The sequence below is a fragment of the Delphinus delphis genome, chromosome 18 (assembly GCF_949987515.2).
Source record: "Delphinus delphis chromosome 18, mDelDel1.2, whole genome shotgun sequence".
NCBI lineage: Eukaryota > Metazoa > Chordata > Mammalia > Artiodactyla > Delphinidae > Delphinus > Delphinus delphis.
Genome location: NC_082700.1, coordinates 42925211 through 42946886, shown reverse-complemented (window position 1 = coordinate 42946886; position 21676 = coordinate 42925211). Strand labels below are relative to the sequence as shown.

The 21676-nt window shown below is 33.6% G+C and overlaps 1 pseudogene; it reads right to left on the bottom strand.

The window, feature by feature from the left end:
* Positions 1-9040: 9040 nt before the first annotated feature.
* LOC132413612 (sperm-egg fusion protein Juno-like) lies at positions 9041-21024 on the bottom strand (annotated as a pseudogene).
* Between the last annotated feature and the right edge of the window lie 652 nt (positions 21025-21676).

Here is a 21676-nt window from a genome sequence, read left to right as displayed (position 1 = left end):
TGAACGTGCAGGCTCAGCAGCCATGGCTCACGGGCCCAGCTGCTCCGCGGCATGTGGGATCTTCCCGGACCGGGGCACAAACCCGCATCCCCTCCATCAGCAGGTGGACTCTCAACCACTGTGCCACCAGGGAAACCCTATAGAAATATTTTTGATCAGTTTATTTTTGCTAGCAGAAAAAATGCAAAAAGCCAACTCCTAACAAAACCAAGAATCATTACAGCAGATGTGGTAATAGTTTGTAAACACAATCTCATAAAACCCATGTCTACTCTATTTATACTTCACCTTCTGATCAGTAACTAGCCGTGGCCCCCCTCCCACTATCTCTCTGTCTCTCTCTTTTCCCTCCCTCTCCCTGTCTCTTGCTCTTGATCTCTTACATACACATGCACACACACACACAAACACACACACATTATCATTTTGCCAAACCATTGGATAGTTGCATATTATTTGATGCTTTGTCCCTAAACACCTAAATATCTCTTAATGGAATATTACTCAGCCATAAAAAGAAACGAAATTGAGCTATTTGTAATGAGGTGGATAGACCTAGAGTCTGTCATACAGAGTGAAGTAAGTCAGAAAGAGAAAGACAAATACCGTATGCTAACACATATATATGGAATTTAAGAAAAAAAAAAAGTCATGAAGAACCTAGGGGTAAGACAGGAATAAAGACACAGACCTACCAGAGAATGGACTTGAGGATATGGGGAGGGGGAAGGGTAAGCTGTGACAAAGCGAGAGAGAGGCATGGACATATACACACTACCGAAGGTAAGGTAGATAGCTAGTGGGAAGCAGCCGCATAGCACAGGGAGATCAACTCGGTGCTTTGTGACTGCCTGGAGGGGTGGGATAGGGAGGGTGGGAGGGAGGGAGATGCAAGAGGGAAGAGATATGGGAACATATGTATATGTATAACTGATTCACTTTGTTATAAAGCAGAAACTAACACACCATTGTAAAGCAATTATATTCCAATAAAGATGTAAAAAAAAATAGGATATTGTCCTATATATTATAATCATAATATAATTACCAAACTCAGAAAATTTATCATTAATACTACCAAAGCAAAAACTGCACCAGTCAAAAGTAAATATGGTAAGAAAAACTTTATTCAAGGCTGTTGCAATACTGTAGAGAGACCAGAATATATCCTGAATTCAACTCTACTGAAATAATGAACTGCAGAATTATTAAGACCTGGAGTAGGCCTTCTCTGATTGCTAATTGACCTTACCAAAAAAAGGAAACTTTATCTTATCTTCATGATAGGACACAGTTTTACAACTTGAAGTAAGACACCCACCAAAATTTGGCTCCTACCTTCCCACAGAGACTGAGAGATAGGAGCTCTATTTTCCATGATGATATTTCAAAGAGATGACACAAAGGTGCATGAGAGAGTCAGTTCTAGTTTGTAATACTGATAAGAGGCTTTAAAAAGATTTACATCTCAAAGAAGCAGAGAAAGAATTTGCAATGACAAGTTTTTTGAAGTATATCCTATAAAAAAAGGAGCAGAGGGACTTTTTTGGTTAGACCAGCTGGATTCTCTAAAAACTTGGAGTAAGAGAGAGGGCAGGGGCCTAGAGGCAGGGAGAATCCTATTTAAACCTTAGACTGAGGGAAATGTTAAGATCATCTTGGTTAACACAATATTAATCATTCAATATTAATTATTTGCTAAAAGAAAATCAATATTAAAATTTCCTCATTTGTTCACAAAATGTTCTTTATAGCTATTTTAAAAATCTGAGATCCAAGAAATAAACATGAATTGCTTTTCGTTTTCATGGACTTTAGTCTCTTGAAATCTAGACAAATGCTTCAGCTCTCATTTTTATGTGATGTTGACATTTGTGAAGAGAGCAGGCCAATTGTTTTATAGAAGTGTATCTATACTGAGTTATTTTTATAAGTTAGTATACACACAATGTAATAAGTAGGTATTATCCTTGTCATTCATTACCTTTTTTCTGATATTTAAACTTTCAAATACCTAAAAATAAATTTGCCTGCTTTTAATTGATTATTAAATAAACTAAACCATTTTGTGATTATATAAGCAATGGACTTTTAGCTTTAGGAATTTTAAAATCTTCTCACATGTACACAGAATAAGTTGAAAGCTCAAACATAAGGTCTTCCTGATCATCATAAAATGGTGAATTAGCATAAACTTCCTTCAATAGTAGCCCTAAGTAAACTACAGATTTGAGAAAGAAGCATGGATCTGAATAATAAATATAAACAATGAAACATTAAAAGGTAGATCGAGGACTATGCAGTACCTGCTTGGAGTGTCCGGGAGCTGGTGATAGGACACCCCCTGATCAGCAGTGAGGGTTTAGTTTGGGGAATAACCTTTAAGTTTTGTTCTTACGTCTTTCTCTTATACTCACCCATTTTAGTGTTGACATGAAAATGTCAGGGCTGAATAAAGGACCGCTGTAGAAAGAACCAACTTCTGCCTCAGAGCTGATGAATTACGGTCTAATACTTCCAGTTCTAAATTTTTTCTAAGTGATTTACTGTGAAACTTTACTCAGAGACATTGCCAGTTGAGAGTCAGGAAACAGAAACAGGGATGGTGTAGTGCCTGGTGCTTCTAGGCTTGGGGTTCTTTGCCACTCATTTTTGACAAAGAAAACTGATGAGATAAGCAAACAAGACCATTAAAATGATTGACAGCAAATCAATTTACAGAAGACAATTATATTGTCAAAACCAGTAATATCCAACTAAAAAATATAAATGACACGCTGTCAACAAAAACTAAATTACCTAGGAATTAACTTAAAAAAGAATACAAAAGAACTAAAAGGAGAAATAAGTGTTATAACCTTATTAAGGGTTATATAGAAAGTAATGGAGATTGAAAATATTTGTTATTCTGTTGGTTTAATAAAAAAATATTAATTTTTCTAAAATGAATTTATAAATTCAATGTAATCTCAATCCTAATTCCAGCTGGAAATAAAGAGCCCCATAACATCATTTTAATATTTATATGATAAATAGTTCACAAATATCCAAGTTAAACTCTTAAAATGTGGTTTCTTAACTCACCAAAGACACAAAGCATGAAGAATAAAATGATATATGATTAAATTAAGGATTTCCATTCAATGATAGCAAGATCAAGTTAACTGACATGACATTTTTAGAAAGATATTTGCAATATCTAAAGCAAACAAAGGTGAATACCTAGATAATATAAAAACACCTAAAAACCAATAAGGAAATGAAGGAACCAAAGGAGAATAATAGGTTAAAAAATGTAATTCATAAAAGAATAAAGGCAAAACAAAAATATATGTTCAAACATATTCGTTAATTACTGCTATTTTAAAACAATGTTGCTCTATACTTTATATTTTTTAGATTGTCAAAATAAAAGGTTAGATAATGAATGCCATGTGTTGTCAGGGTTATGGAATATGGAAGCTTCATGCAATACTGGCAATGAAAAAGGCTGATGCAGCCATTAAGGAAAGTATTCTGGCATTATTTGGTCAGATTAAGAATGTGAACACTATGATGCAGGAATCTTATTTTTTGGTACATACCCACAGAAATTCTTACACATATACACAGAGTATATATACTAATATAGATTGTGGTAATGAGGCATGAGAGAAAAATCTAGTTGATCATCCCTAGGGCAACGAAGAAGGACAATTTAATGAAGCATACTGTTGAACATTGTTAGTATTTATAAACAATACAGATAATTTTTGAAAATTATTTGATTAAAAAATAAATTTAAATTATGAAGTCTATTGCACAATGCAACTAAACTAAAAATACACATAAACAGATTCACAGATATAGAAAATAAACTAGTGTTTATCAAAGGGAAAGGGGAGGGCAAATTAGGGGTATGAGATTAAGAGATACAAACTAGTATGTATAAAATAGATAAGTATCAAGGTTATACTATATAGCATAGAGAATTATAGCAATTATCTCATAATAACTTTTAATGGAGTGTAATCTGTAAAAATACTGAATCACTATGCTATACACCTGAAACTAACATAATATTATAAATCAACTACACTTCAGTGAAAATAAAAATAAACAACATACACAAATAGAAGAACTTTCATCAAATGCATTAGAACAATTTAATATGAAGGGAAAATGAAAGGGTAATAGGATGGGGAGTAAACAGCAAATAAGTGTGACTACTGACTAGTGAGGTACCAAAAATAAATAAATAAAAGGATCCTTTGCTAAGTGACTTTCCTTTCTCACAAATTTAGGTCTCAGACTCTGAACCCAAAAAGCATTCCAGTGCAGCAAATGGGAAGCTTAGGGAGCTGCATCTTATCATCCTCTACCAGAACTGATGGGATTGTACCCTCCAATAATCAATAAGAAAGCTCAATGCTGTGTAAAACTTGGGAATTTTTTCCTTCTCTCTCTTCTTCCCTCCCTCCCTTCCTCTCTCCCGCCCTCTTTCCTTACTTTCCTCTCTCCCTCTTTTCTTTTCTCTTTTCTTTTCCTTTCCTTTCTTTCCTTTCCTCTTTCCTTCTTTTCCTCTCTCCTTCCTTCCTTCTTACTTTCTTTGATTTGTTCAGTTCATTCGTTCATTTATTTTTACAGTTTAACAATTTTTAATGGTATAGATTGGTTACAGGAATGGGATTTTATTTTCAGATCCATGAATCAATCAAAATTATTAATGCACTTTTTGTTCAAAAGAAAAAGGATAGAAAAAAATAACATGATACTTTGATTCCAGAGTATCTGTCTATGCATCCCTGCATAGCTTATGTGGGCAAATATGGCAGATCATTTGGGACATATAAGTAAAATTTGAATGACATAGACCTGGGAATTGTTTAAAGTGTGAAACAAGGAGCACCAAATGAGGCAAATGTAATTAGACTATTTCCTAGTTATGTGACAGCACTGGTAAATAAAAAGCAAAAACAAAAATGGTAAGGGTAGAATAAAGATAGAAACTAAAGCAAAAAAGAGTACATAGTACTGGTTCTTCCAGTTACTGGAAAACTTTCAGGTACTTCTGCTGTTGTTGTTACTTAAGTAGAAATGATATTTACTTATAAGGTAAATACTCCCCCCCTTGATTAAAGAGGAAATAATTTGAAAATGATTAACTGAAAGACAGGGATCTTCTAGCACAATCCCTGGCAGGTGGAACCAAGGTCTTAGGCAATTATATGGGAGAAAAGTTTACAAGAAATATGAGAAACTTTTAGAGGTGACCAGATATAGGCAGTTAATGTGCAATGCCCATTAGAGGTAGAGAGAACACTCTAAAAGACCCACAGGTAAAATGTGGAGGATACAGATATGCTCTGGTAAAAGACTGAAAATTATGAAAGGAGAATTAGTTTTGTGTTTTGTTACCATTACATTAAAGTATAATTGAGATGGTATTATGTGCAAATGGAGAGATTTGAACCTACTATTTTTAAAATTGGAGGTGAGCCGAATATACCCTTTACCTGATTAAAATTGGACATTTGAGGGGCTTCCCTGGTGGCGCAGTGGTTGAGTGTCCGCCTGCTGATGCAGGGGACACGGGTTTGTGTCCCATTCCAGAAAGATCCCACATGCTGCGGAGCGGCTGAGCCTCGCGTCCGGAGCCTGTGCTCCGCAACGGGAGAGACCACAACAGTGAGAGGCCCCCGTACCGCAAACAAACAAACAAACAAAAAAAATTGGACATCTGAAAAGCTTTGAAATTTCTCTGACCATCTTCTATAATAAATATTAACAAATACAGAATTCTGGGAATATAATAAGATATTATTCCTCTGATTAAGAAATGGATCCAAGTAAGGGTATTTATTTCCAATAACTAACTTTTTAACAACTCCTTCTGGCAGTAGGTTCATAGAGATTGACAGTAAGGCTATTGGGCAGCAAACAAGGCAATTTCACTAAGAGATTTTTCTGGAAGAGATATGATAAAGAAATGCAACAAGACAAAGGTTATTGATATGTCAAAATAAATTTAACTAGCCCACTCTTACCCATTCTTTTTTATAATACAACCAAACATTATCCACATTTATGTGGAGTGGACTTCAGTAATTTCTCCTGTTTCTCTAAATGGAATATTTAATTCACTGGTATACTATCATAAAGGAATACAACAGCATTTAGACTGTAAAAATCATTAGAATCCATTGATGCATTAAGTTGAAAGTATAGTGATAATTGCTTCCTTAGAGAGACAGGAAAATAGGACAGTAGTCAGCAATATAACAAATAAAGACTGAATGATTTAACCAGACAAAATTCAAAATTGAGCAGAGTCTGTGAAATGTTGGGGACGATTATCATGGGCTGAAGTACCTCTCCAAAAATGAGAAATAGAGTCCTATTTTTTACTGACCCTCACAACAAAATGGGTAGTACAGAAACTAATAGGAAAATTTGGGTTCTACTGAATCACATCTCTCATTTAGGAAGAATGGTGGACTCTATCCACAAGGTCCTGAGACTTGTATTTGAATGAGGCCTAAAAATAAATAAGTATTAAAAGATATTAAAAGGTTGTGGCTCAAACATTGCTTGAAGAACATTGTGATGCAAACACTCAAATAATTTTAAGAGTTGCTGAAATTAAAAGAATAAAGAATGAAGCCTTTGGTAGGAATTAAAAATTACACCTCATTGAAGATTGCTTGGATTTTGGATTTGAAATATGTTTACTGTAGCGTATTGGTATCTTGTCACTGGGCATAAAAAGAGACATCTTTCAACATAAAATGACATCAGCATGCCCAGTGAACAGAGAAACCTATCATGTTATGTTAAACATCAGAGAAATATTTGAATGAAGTAGAAGCAGTTCAAAATTCAAGATCATGTGACAGGAAATGTTAGAGGGAGTCCATTTTCTTTATGAAAAGCTTACTTTGATACCTTTAGAGGTAATGTTGGAGACCTCAGGACCTCACAGTTTATAATGTCACATGGTTTGAACCACAATTTCACTTGCAACCAAGGAAAAAACAGGCTTTCTGATTTACTGGTGACAGTCCCTGGATTGAAGGTCATGTTATTGTTTGGGAATCAGTAAAAATAAGCCCTGAAGTTGGTCATATCTAGGTGAAGGAAGGTGGGAGTAAATGTATGCCATAAATACAGATGAATGTTCAGTATTGAGCAGTGTAAGAGGAATTAGATATATCCTCAGAAAAATGTTAAAATATTTACAGACTCTTGGACTAAATACGATAGTTTTGAGATGCAACCAAGCAAATGGATCCTAGATGACTGGACACCACAAATATCAGGTATTTAGTTACAGAAGTTCTTCTGGAAATTTAGAGGAAGAATTAAGACTTAGTAGCTAACACAGAAGGGGGTTGGGATTTTAAAGCAGATGCCTTTGGCAGATCCTTTGTACCAGACACTTTGGTAAATGAAATAAAGCAACACAATGGTGTTCAAGCAATCCAAAGAGAGGCCAAATGGTGAAATGTTCCTTTTACATTCACTAAATCTCTGTTGTGTTAAAGGATTGTACTTAGTATCATCAGGAAAAAAATAAAGTCTAAATATAGATTAAGAAAAATTCCTTGACGTCAAAGACCTATGCACAAGGACAAACAGATTATATTGGAACTTACTACCCAATAGAAAATTTCACAGGGCAATCCTCAATTCTGACTGCATTTTTTGTTTGTTTTTTTTGGCTTTGCACACATCACCTTAATGCCCAATGACAAAAATATATGTGATAGTTTAATCAGCACTAGCTCAAACAAGCCAAGCAGGAGCTTTAGGAACAAAATTTGAAATTCTGAATCATACCACAGTTAAAATACTGGAGTCTTACCACTATATTGAAAAATATTTGCTAAACTTAATATGTGCATTATTGGGAGCTCTATTCCAAGACTAGTCCTGACTGATAGTTAGTATTGAAAAAAAATAAAATAATTTTCGAGGGATTGAACATGTTTTTAAGTTGATAGGACCCCACACATATCAACAAAGCTGGGAGAGGTTGTGGACACTCACCAAAAAGAACTAACGATTATTTTACCCTTTATGAAATCCAATACTTTAAAGATCAGTGGCCAGAAATGCTAGCGGTCTGCTAGTGGTCTTAAGTCCAAACATGAATTTAGGTATAAAGTTATTGTTGTTTAAATTTTTTTATTACTTTCAATCAAAGAAAATTTAATAATTTTATACAAGTCAAAAAATAAATGTTAAAATTAGCAATATTAATTCAGTGAAAAAGGTCTAGTTTGAGAACATTAAATTACTGCATGAAAAATAAATCTGATATAATTGACAGTCGGGACACAGCTTCTTTTGAGTTTATCATGACTAAAGCTATGCCTTATGATGGTTCAAGACTTCCTCAATACTTTAAGTAAGAAATACCAGTATCATGAAACTTTCTTTTGGAAAAAACAATGCGATTGTTTTTGGTCCTCCTTGACCAGAATAAATCTTTACTTATTTATTTGCCATTTCTTTTTTAATACCTGATACTGTTCCAGATGACTATTTTTATTGATTGATTGATTGATTTTTGTCTGCATTATGTCTTCATTGCTGCACGTGGGCTTTTCTCTAGTTGCAGCCTGGGGGGGGGCTACTCTTTGTTGCAGTGTGCAGGCTTCTCATTGTGGTGGCTTCTCTTGTTGTTGAGCACGGGCTCTAGGCATGTGGGCTTCATTAGTTGTGGCATGCAGGCTCAGCAGTTGTGGTTCACAGGGTCTAGAATGCAGGCTCAGTAGTTGTGGCAGATGGGATTTGTTGCTCCACAGCATGTGGAATCTTCCCAGGACCAGGGCTTGAACCCGTGTTCCCTGTAGTGGCAGGTGTATTCTTAACCACTGAGCCACCAGGGAAGTCCCCTCCATTTTTTAAAGTAATTAATTTATTTACTTATTTTTAAGGTCAACTGCCATTTTATTGGAGGCACCATCATGGGACTAAAAGCCAGGGCTGTCACCATTAGCTTAGCCATGGAAAGAGGTGGGTGTATACTGGATGAGAAAGGGCTTAGCACCCTATATCATTGCCCCACCATCCCTAAAAGCAGGAGGAGGTGGGTCACCTTGGCATCTCCAGCCTGGGCTGCTCCCAGAGAGGGAAAAGCAGAGCAGAGCAGTGGAAGGGGTCTAGAATTCAATGTGCAAGACTCTGGTGTCAGCTCTTGTAACCTTAATGTCCCACCAAACCCCCAGCCTGTGCCTTTTAAGGAAGGGCCTGAGGAAGGAAGCTGCCATGGCTCAGGCTGGCCCATAGCTAGTGAGAGTGCAGGATTAAGTGAAAGAAGAAGAGGCTCTCCTGAGAAAAATGACAGGAACAGAGAGAAGACCATGAGAGGGTAGGAGAATTCCAAGAATGAGGCAGGAACAGCAAAGTGGCAGGCCAAGGCCTTTTGGGGTTTCCCTGAGCAAGTTCAAACCACTTCTGGAGACACTTCTACTGTTCCCATGCTCAGGGCTCACCTTGAAGGAATTGCTCCAAATCTTCTCACACAAGTCAGTGAGGGTGGGGAAGTAATGCGAGAAAGGGTAGCAGAGGGTCCTTGCAGGGCAACGATTCTTCCTGACTCCAGTCCCAACCACCAATCCTGTCAGATTTGCAAATGTAGGATGTGCAGCATCAGCCCACCACCACTCATAGCCCTCCCAGTATAGTGGCTGTCCGAAATTCCTTCTTCATGCTGGATCCAAGGCCCCAGGTTCAGGGAGTAACATAGAAGCAGACCCCCTTGGTAAACTGCTTCTGACAGCCTGGGTTCATCAATCTACAGTGAACCAAGCTGAGACTGTAGAGCCAGGACACATCCCAAAGTGCTTCCCAGTTTGTGTTGGCCATGCAGCAGGCATTCAGGGAGTAGATGCATGGAGGGAGAAGGAGAGGGAGAGAAAGAGGGGGAGGGAAGGAGAAGGGAAGGGGGAGGGGGAGGGGGAGGGGAAGGAAATCCTGCTTGTGTTTGATCTGGTGCAGGGTGCTCAGAGCTGCTCCTGGTCAATTCTACTTGACACCAATGCAATCCTAAACAGAAATGCAAATACAAGTATTGAAAGTATATGGAAGTATTATGTTTGTGAAACAGTTTTCTGGATGATGTAAAAACTACTTATTTCGAGGACTTCCTCTTCACCCCAAGACAGAGTTACAAGGAAACAACACAGAACTGGAAAAAAAAATGTGTATGTCAATAGTTTCAGACATTTGAAATGAGGCAGTGCAAAACAGTGAATATGAGAAAGGGGAAATAAAGTGAGCCCTAAAAGTGTCCCCACTAAATGCCTGAAGAGACTACTGGCAATGGCAATAGTGGAACCCAGGCAGACCTGCCTGTCACCCTGAGTTGAGAAGAAGGAACTGAGAGTCTGTAGAGACCAAGACAACTGGAGGTTTTAGGGAATAGTACAGGTGAGAAGTAAGTTGTACAGAAAGAGAGCTTCAGAGATCTGAATGCAATTTAGTACTGATCAACACATGGGTTTGAGTAAAATACCTGAGGTCAGGAAAAGAACCACCTTTAACAGGTTCAAAGAAAAATTTTTCTACAGAGCAATTAATAATTTGTGTTCCACTAGCTAAGGTGGAAAAATGTTGTAAATCATGGGGTATTGAGTAGAATAATCAGAAAGCTGTTGTTTCATTGGTGAAATAAAATTAGTCCAAAACTATAGACTTACTCTAGATTATGTAAGGTTGAAACTACATGCAACTAAAACAATTGGATTGAAAACAACAAGAATATTTTTAGATATGTAAAAATATCTAGTGATCAACAAGGTAAAATTCAATGTGTCTGGCATTGCATCCAAAAATTACCAGGCAAGCAAAAGATAAAAATGTGACCCCCAAATCAGGAGAAAATAAATCAAAAGAGACCAGAAATGATACCAGTAGAAACCATATGCTGAATATCTCTCTCTGTCTCTCTGTCTCTCTGTCTCTGTCTCTGTCTCTCTGTCTCTGTCTCTCTTTCTCTCTCTCTCTCTCTCTCTCTCTCTCTCTCTCTCTATATATATATATATACATATACACACACACGTATTGTTAGTTTGCTTATTTTTATTTTTATATGGTTTGGCATATATACACATATATGTGTGTGTGTGTGTGTGTGTGTGTGTGTGTGTGTGTGTGTGTGTGTATATACACACACACACAGAGATATATGCCATTGTTGTACTTGATTTTTTACATAAATTATCGTTATAGCAGCATGCCTGTTTAAATGTCTTTTTCAATAATGAAGTTTGAAATGCTAAGTCTCTTTTTTAAATCTACCATTTAAAAATACTATCTATTGTATTGGGTTTTAGACATTCTTTTTATTGAAGTATAGTTGATATATAATGTTATATTAGTTCAGGTGTTCAGCATAGGGATTCAGTATTTTTACAGATTATACTACACAATAGGTTATTACAAGATATTTTTAACTCCCTGTACTATGCAATATATCCTTGTTGCTTATATATATTTTACATAGTAGCTCATATTTTTTAATGCTATACCCCTAATTTGCCTCACCTTCTTTGCTTTACCCTTTGTTAATAAGTTTTTTTATATACCTGTGAGTCTATTTATGTTTACACATACACTCATTTGTATTATTTTTTTAGATTCCATATATAAGTGACATCATACAGTATTTGTCTTCCTCTGTCTGACATTTCACTTAGTCTAATATTCTCTAGGTCCAGCCATGTTGCTGAAAACGACAAAATTTCATTCTTTTCTTCTGGCTGAGTAATATTCCTTTATATGTATATGGTTATATATATATATATATATATATTCATATATATATATGTATATATATATATATATTCACATCTTCTTATGCCAGTCCTTCGTTGAGAGGGTACTTGGGTTGCTTCCATATCTTGGCTACTCTATTTAGATAGTGCTGCTATGAACACTGGGGAGCATGTATTTTTTTGAGTTACTGTTTTCATTTTTCTCTGGATATATATCCAAGAGTGGAATTGCTGGATCATATAATAGTTAGATTTTTGGTTTTTTGAGGAAACTCTATACTGTTTTTCATAGTGGCTGCACCAATTTACATTACCACCCACAATGTACAAGTCTTCCCTTTTCTCCACATCCTCTCTAAAATTAGTTATTTGTAGACTTTTTAATGATAGCCATTCTGAGAGGTATGAGGTGATATCTCATGTTGACTTGATTTGCATTTCTCTAATAATTAGTGATGTTGAGTATCTTTTCATGTGCCTGTTATCCATCTGTATGTCTTCCTTGTAAAACTGTTTATTCACTTCTTCTGCCCATTGTTTGATTAAATTGGGGTTTTTTGATATTGATTTTTATGAGCTATTTGTATATTTTGGATATTGACCTCTTGTCAGTCACATCATTTGAAAATATTTTCTCCCATTCCATAGGTCATCTTTTCATTTTATCAATGGTTTCCTTTCCTGTGCTTTGAAGTTTCATTAGTTTCCATTTGTTTATTTCTATTTTTATTTATTTTGCCTTAGGAAACTGATCCAAAAAATATTGCTATGATTTATATCAAAGCATGTTCTGCCTATGTTGTCTTCTGGGAGTTTTATGGTGTTATGTCTTATAGTTAGGTCTTTAAACTATTTTGAGTTTATTTTTGTATATGGTGTGAGGGAATGTTCTAATCTCATTGTTTTACATGTGGTTGTGCAGCTTTCTGAGCACCACTCCACTCCATTGTATATTCTTGCCTTCTTTGTCGTAGATAAATTGACCATAGGTGCTCTCTATTCTGAGCTCTCTATTCTATTCCATTGATCTATGTATCTGTTTTTGTGCCAAACCATGCTGTTTTGATTACTGTAGCTTTGTAGCATAATCTGAAGTCTTAGAGGGTTATATCTCTAGCTTTGTTCTGTTTTCTCAAGATTGCTTTGGCAATTTGAAATCTATTGTCATTCCATCTGAATTTTAGGATTATTTGTTCTAGTTTTGTGAAAAGTGTCATGGGTATTTGATAGGGACTGAATTAAATATGTAGATTGCTTTGGATAATGTGGCCATTTTAAAAAACATGAATCCTTCCAATCCAAAGCATGGAGTATCTTTCCATTTCTTTGGATCTTCTTTAATTTCCTTCATTAATGTTTTATAATTTTTAGGGTGTAGGCTTTTCACCTCCTTAGTAAGGTTTATTCCTAGTATTGTATTCCTTCTGATGTAATTTTAAACAAGATTGGTTTCTTTTTAATTTTCTCTTTGTGAGATTTCATTATTCATAAATAAAAACACAAGAGAATTCTGTATATGAATTGTGTGTCCTGAAACCTTTTTTTCTTGTCTGATTGCTGTGGCTAGGACTTCCAATACGATGTTAAATAGAAGTGGTGAGAGCGGGCATCCTTGTCTTTTTCATGAATTCAGCAGGAAGATTTTCATTGTTTTACCATTGAGTATGATGTTGGCTGTGGATTTGTTGTAAATGGCCTTTATTATGTTAAAATATATTCCTTCTGTAACCACCTTGATGATAATTCTTATCATAAATGGATGTTGAATTTTTTCAAATGGTTTTCTACATCTATTGAGATGATCATGTGATTTTTATCCTTTGTTTTGTTAATGTGGTATATTATAATGATTGATTTGTGAATGTTGAACCATCCTTGTGACTCTGTAATAGATCCAACCTGATCATGGTGTATGATCTTTATCAAAAGGATATTGTTGCATTCAGTTTGCTAATCTGCTAATCCTAAAATTGTTGAGGATTTTTGCATTTAAATTCATCAAATATTGGCCTGTAATTTTCGTTCTTTCAGTGTCCTTGCCTGGCTTTTGTAACAGGGTAATGGTGGCCTCATAGTATGAATTTGGGAGTGTTCCCTTCTCTTCAATTTTTGGAATAGTTTGAGAAGGATAGGTGTTAGTTCTGCTTTATATGTTTGGTAGAATTCTCCTGTGAAGCTGTCCAGTCTTGGACTTTTGTTTGCTTGAAGTTTTTTGTTTTTTTAAATTACAAATTGAATTTCACTTCTAGTAATTAGTTTGTTCAAATTGTCTATTTCTTCTTAAATCAGTATGTTTCCAAAAATTTGTCCATTTCTTCTACGTTGTCAATTTGTTGTCATAGTTTGTTGTCATAGTTCATAGTATAATATATTAATAAGTTGTTCATAGTATTCTCTTATAATTTGTTCATAGTATTTGTCCATAAGTTGTTCATAGTATTGTCTTATGATTTTTGGTTGGTATCGCTGTGGTACCACTTGTTATTTCTTCTCTATCATTTCTTTTCTTGTTTATTTGGGACCTCTCTTTCTATCTTGGTGATCCTGGCTAAAGGTTTATTGATTTTCTTTATCATTTCAAGAAATGAGCTCTTGGTTTCTCTGACCTTTTCTATTTTTTTAATCTCTATTTTATTCATTTCCTCTCTGATCTTTCTTATTTCCTTCTTTCTGGTGAGGTTGGACTTTATTTGTTCTTTTTCTAGTTTTTTAGGTGGTAGTTTAGGTTGTTTATTTGAGATTTTTCTTGTTTCTTGAGTGCAACCTATATTGCTATAAACTTTCCTGATAGAACTGCTTTAACTGTGTTCATATATGTATGAGAGAAAGTTGTTTCCATTTTCATTTGTCTTGAAGTATTTTCTGATTCCCTTCTTCTTTTCTTTATTGATCTGTTTTTTTTATGACCCTGTTGTTTAGTCTCCACTTGTTTTTCCTTTTCCCATTTCTCTTTTTGAAGTTGATTTCTAGTTTCACACCTTTGTGGTAAAAAAAAAAAGCTTCATGTAATTTCTATCCTCCTGAATTTGTTGAGGTTTTTTTTTGTGATCTAGTATGTGTTCTGTCCTGGAGAATGTTCCATGTGCACTTTGCTGGACTTATGAACAACATGGAACTAAACAAACCTACTTTTGGAAAAGAACTCATTCATATATAGGGGAATTACTCTGTTTTCACAGAAGACACAGTGTATTTTGAATTGTTTACATAAAAAGGACACATTAAATATTTTCTGCTTTTTTTTTTTTTTTTTTTTGCAATATGCAGGCCTGTCATTGTTGTGGCCTCTCCCATTGCAGAGCACAGGCTCCAGATGTGCAGGCTCAGCAACCATGGCTCATGCACCTAGCCGCTCCGTGGCATGTGGGATCTTCCCGGACCGTGGCATGAACCCGTGTGCCCTGCATCAGCAGGTGGACTCTCAACGACTGTGCCACCAGGGAAGCCCAGCTTTCTTTAATGATTAACTTTCACGGTTAGCCTAATGTAGTTAAACTAAATTATTGAAACTAATCACATTCTTTCCCAAGTAACATATTTTTCTTCAGTATGAAATCTTCCATTTCATCTAACACATAATAATTGGTAATCTGTTCACAACTGACAATCTCATTCATAGGATAAATCCAACATTATCCACTTGAGAATACAGAACAGCAATGTGAGATATTTTGCACTGTTCTCTTTCTGTTCTCATATATTATAATTTACAGAGTCAACAATTATTTCTGTGCAATATTTTTTCTTCTCTGTTTCCAGTCAAATACTCACTGCCTGAGTCCAAAAACTTTTCATATTTAATATTAACCATAATAAATAATTTAATGATAAATTAATTAATACATATAATATTATAATAATACAATTACTATTAATTATATTATTGATGATATGTTATATAGTTATTTATATAATTGTCTAAATAGTTATATTATTGCATAATATAATTATATATAGTATAATTATATTATATTATTAGAATATAATACAAAATTATGTACAATATATTATATAATATATTATAAATATATATTATATACATTATCATAATATTATAATATATAGTATATTATATTCTACATCATGTAATACATAGTATGTTATATAATACAAATATATGTTTATAATATGACAATATTATGATATTAAATATGTTATAATACGATAATATAACAATATAATATTTAATATTTAATTATACATATTATATATTAATATTTTCATATAAAATATTAGTCAATATTAATATGATTAATATATTATATTAATTATATAATATATATGATATATATAATAGACACATGATATATTATATATATTATATATAATGTATATGATATAGTATATTATCACAATATTTTTATAGTTATATATTATATACATTATTATATCATTAAAATATTTACAATATATATAATATATATATATATATTGGGGAGGATGAAGTAGAAAAGAGTAGCTTTATTGCTTTGCCAGGCAAAGGGGGACACTACAGGCTCCTGTCTTGAATAACTATGTGTCCCCAAGATATATAATATATTATATATAATCATATATCATATATTACCATATATTATATGTTATATATCTTATAATAATGTGATATAATGCCAACTATATTATATTAAATAAGATATAGTTTATATTATTAATGTATGTATATAATATATATGTAATTATATTATATATAGATATAATGTAATTATAATATATAAATAAATATAAATATAGTATATATAATATATAATATATATATTAAAGTATAAAATATATATTATACTACAATATACGTGATATAATAATAATATTAAATAATATAACTATATTACTGTATATTATATTACATATTATGCTCTATATTATAAATAATGTCTTATGATTTTTATATAATATATATATTAAATATCATATTATGTATTACATGATATAAAACATATGTTACGTATGTTACTATCATATAATATGTAATATACAATACATATTATTTATACAATATAATTATTGTATATAAAACATGTAAAATATACATTATATATTGTATAAATTATGTATACACTCTATATAATTTATACTATTAATAATATATAATATATTAATATCATATTATAATATTATTGTAATATTATATACAATAAATATTACATGTAATATATATTATATTTTACATTTTTATTATATATTATATATAATACCATATATAAAAATTATAATATATAACACAGCATTATTTATATTTTGTATATATTATAGTGTTGTGTAGATATAGTATATATATAGTATAATATAGTATATAAACATGGGTATATAGTATATATATATTCATATATAGTATATACCTATGTATATATAGTATAATATATAGTATATATTATGTATAATATTGTATATATACAAAACTATATTTACTGTATGTAATGTATATATATACTCTATATATAGTATACATATTAACTGTATCTGATTTACAGTTTCAAATTATAACTCCTACAGCTGCTCAGAGCATACCGTTTTCAGAAAGCAAAAATGACAGAGATGATTGGATTTAGGATAAATTTTGGAAGTGGAATCAGTAGGACTTGCAGAGGAAATGGAATGTAAGATAAAAATAAAGGATACTGATGTTCTTAGTCTGAGATACTGGTGAATTATATTACTATTTATTAGTTCAGATAAAAATTGTCAATGCCATTACTTTTACAGATTCAGAGTCAATAATGTAAATACAATAAAACAAAGATATTCTCACATATTCATTTATTGTGATCAACTTATAATTTCAGGGGTTATCTATAAAAATCATAAAACCATGAGACCAAGGAGCAACTAAAATTGCTCTAAGAAAATCATACTTGAAGAGTATAATCTGGGATCCAAATTATAATGTAGCTAGAAATTTTGGAGTGGATATACCTTCTATAATTCTCTAACCTTCTCCAATGAAAGGACAATAATAAATGCATTTGTGAGAAGAGCATCCGTATATTTGATAAATACTATAGTGATTATAATGTGGATGATGCTGCTATCGAAATGGGCTTCCTGATTTCAAGGAGGATGTGGTTCTGTGGTGGCTTAGGCCCAGAATCAATACTGGGCCTAAGAATCAATCCCCAAAACAAAGAGGGTAAGGCTCCTTGATCACCAGTAGAGGCTGGAATGGTAAAGAAAACGTTTTTCTTGACAGGATTCTTTGATGGGGCTAACAGATTTTGAGGGAGTAGCACAAAAACATATAACTACGTTTTTAGCATCTTTAATATCTGTACAATAAAAAATTCCAAGTTGTTCTGACTTGATCCTCCAGGTATACAAAATGGCTTTGTGAGGCTAGCTTCCTATCATGAAATGAATACAAACTATTCCACCATGCCACTGGCACAATCAGCAACATTACATTATCACACAATCAGCAATTACCTATAGTTATAGGTGATTCCAAATATGGTTTCCCATGTTCTGAAAACATAAAAAAGTTCCATAAACAAATGATTCAAAATTCCATTGGCCTACTTCTGCTATATTTCCATTACATCTTCAGCACACAACAACATGGAGTGTTCTTTGTGGAAGATGACCAAACAGGGGAAAACTTTATAGCAAATGAGTGCATAATATGTTAACACAAATCAGAATTTCAGAATTGGATTGATCTGGAGTTACTGAGCCAGACTGAGAAGTGTTCCTGAAATCCTGTTGAAAAGATAAATTCTCCCCATTAAAAGAGAGGCAACATGAGGATAAATTCTACTTTAATATATGGAAAGTGGCTAACGATATCATCAGCTAGTAAGCTATTATAAAGGATCAGAGTTGAAGGATTTGTGATAATAAAATTTGGGGAAAATGCAGATTAAAGAACTCAGAATGAGACCAGGATATAAAAATATTAGTGCCTCTCTGTTGGCTCACTAAAGGATTCCTACAGCAGAGGATTTAACTACAGGCAATCCTACATGAGTGGGAAACTCTTTTCCTAGCCTCCCCAATGCTTGTTCAATATTTAAATTAATGATAGTTTGGTATGGTATTTGGTGAGTTAAGGATGGGCTTAAAACTTCTCAGTGATTTTCAGCTAGTATAAATGAGAGTGGGTGAAATAGTTGTGAGCTAATTTGGAGCTTACATTTTAGCTGGAAACATAGGCATTAAATATACAATTGTACACTTAAAATTGCAAATAAAAAAGTGTTATGAAAGAAATTTGTAGCAGACTAAGGGTAAATTTTAATTCATCTTTCAAGCATCTCTTCTTCTGTTACCTCGTCATTCATTAGTACTTAACACTTGCTGTTTTAACACGTATGTGTTGTCTTCCCCAAGCACACACATGCATAGGCACAATATTCACTTAGCATACCTTACATGTATGATTTATTTCATTTCAGTGTAGTTGTTGGTTTACTTGTCCTAACTCCCATAGAAGGCAAGAATTATATCTGGCTTAATTTTGAACTGCATGTCCCAGTGCATGCCACATAGTCAGTACTCAGGATACAGTTAATCAATATTCAGTTTGCTAAAGATTCAGTTCAACCGTCAGTTAATCCAGAAGACTTTTATAATCTCTATGATTCTCTCTAAAATGTCATATCTTAATTTAAAAACTCTATGGTTGTCTAATGTTTCATGACTTTGCTACTTAGTATTACTTTTGTCTTACTATTCACTGTGTTTTACATTTTACATGTGTTTCTTTTTCACATATACAAGCAATCACGTGCCAGTCTTCCAATTGGTCTATACATTTACTGGATCAGGGATAATGATAACTATCTTTCACTGAATGTCTATTCTGAGAAAACAAAACCCCAAAGTTAATTAAATCCTAAAATCTCAAAGTCAGTGAAAGGCAGAGCCAATATTATGTCTGCCTGATTTCAAAGCCAAATTCTTTACTAAACAACACTGCCTTATTTTAGCTGCAAAATGCCTAAAATGTAAGGTTTAAACATTAGTTGTGGATTAATTGTTCACTCAGTTTCAACTCTCAGATGACTCAGAGTGCTCATTGAAATGGAAGAAGCAGGGGAACAGCAGGCAAGGTTTTCCTTAAGAGGACAGATTCTGACCCTAGGTGGCTATGTCTTTTTGGTCAAATTAAAAGCTCTTGGGGTGCTTAAGTTGGCAGATGATTTCAAGCTACAAAAAAAAAAAAAAAGCTAAAACTTGCTAATAAAGTAAATATTTGTTTTAAGGAAAATTTATGTTTTTTAATGTTTATACTTTATATTTTTTATTCAGCTTAGCAGTTCTCATTTTTTAGAAACATTTTATGTTTAAACATATAAAATAAATATTTCATTATAAAACTAACTTATTACTGACTTAGATCCCAGTATGTCTTTTTCATCTTATTATAGACCACTTATGACACTAAAGTATCTTCATACCAAAAATTGAAAAAATAAAAATTTTTAAAAAGTAAACATTTTAAGAAATTTTGAGCATCAGGTTCTTTTTAAAAGAAAAAAAATCATTTTTCAAAGATGTATTTTTCTCTAAAGAGAAGTGAACACCATTTCCAAAGTACCAACTTCCTTGTAAGACAAATTTGCAGGAAGCTGTTTTTACCATGGTGACAAAATCTAGATGCAGATTACTTCATCAGAAGAAGGCAATTTTTCGTAAACAGTTGAGCTCAAAACACTCAGAGTATGCTACACTGGAAGTTATCATTATATATATATTTAGGAATTCATGAGCTAAGGTTAATTACAAAGAGTGTACTGGCTTTAAAAAGGTAGCTAAATTAATATTAAAAATGGTCAAATGCAGGGCTACTTAATCTGTGTGGCCCTGTTTCATTGCTGTTTTCTGGTGACACTATGTGACGCAGCCAAAAATGACCTCCAAGTTCCTACATATTGTTAAAAAATTCAACTGAGTAAATTTAAAGAAATAACTGGCTTTATTCAATGATTCATGAATTGGGCAACATCCTTTCTAGCAAGTAGAAAGGAGCTCAGAAGAGTTATACAAAATGCAAGACTTTTACAGGCATAAAGGGGTGGGAAAGGGAAGTTTTTAGGAAAAAGTGGATTGTTTCAGGCAAGGTCACCTTCTCTGGGGGACAGAAGGAGTCTATTGGGTGGATTACCTCACTAGTGCTGACTGGGTCATTCCAGGTTGCTTGATTAGAGGTTACATTTCTGGGAGAGGCAGAAAATGGAATTAGGTTAGGTACTCTTGGTTTGCTGATGAAGAGCTTAGGACAAGTGACTTCATTTTGGGGCTGTTGTCTCTTTTTCAACAGTTTCCCCATTTTGATTAGACTCTCAGCCTACCCAAGATGTGATCTAAATTTAAGGCATTACTACTACTCTCAGCTACCACTCTGTAGTTCTCACAGCTTTTACTGATCTTCTGTGTAATAATCACAGCTCATGATTTTATTTTTTTCTGAATTTCTGTAGTTTCACAGGTCATGACTTCAGGGTCACAATTTTTTAGTTGGTCATTTTTTTCACTCTTTTTCTGGCATGATAGTCTAGAGAGATTATTTGCTTGGTGAGTAGCGGCTGCAAACATGCACTTAAACCTTTTGAGGGAGTACAGTGCACCAGGGAGGCTACTATGACTATTATAAGCAGGATAACTCCCAATGTTTGGAGTGCACTTCACAGCCATCGTTCTCAAGACCCAAACCAATCAAAATAAAATAACTTAAAGAAAGACCCTTTTGAAGGAGCCACTATTTTAAGCCAAGTGGCTTGCTCAGTGATGTTATGTAACAGTTTCAACTTCACAGAAGTGTTAATCCACGTGCAGCAGGTGATGTTGGCCACAACACAGACACTTCCTCACTCAGCTAAAAGATAATCCAGGGCTATACTATTATCAAGAACAACTTTGGCCAGAGAATCTAAGGATTTTATTGGGCAGCTATTGCTTTAGTAGCAGATTCTGCAATATTT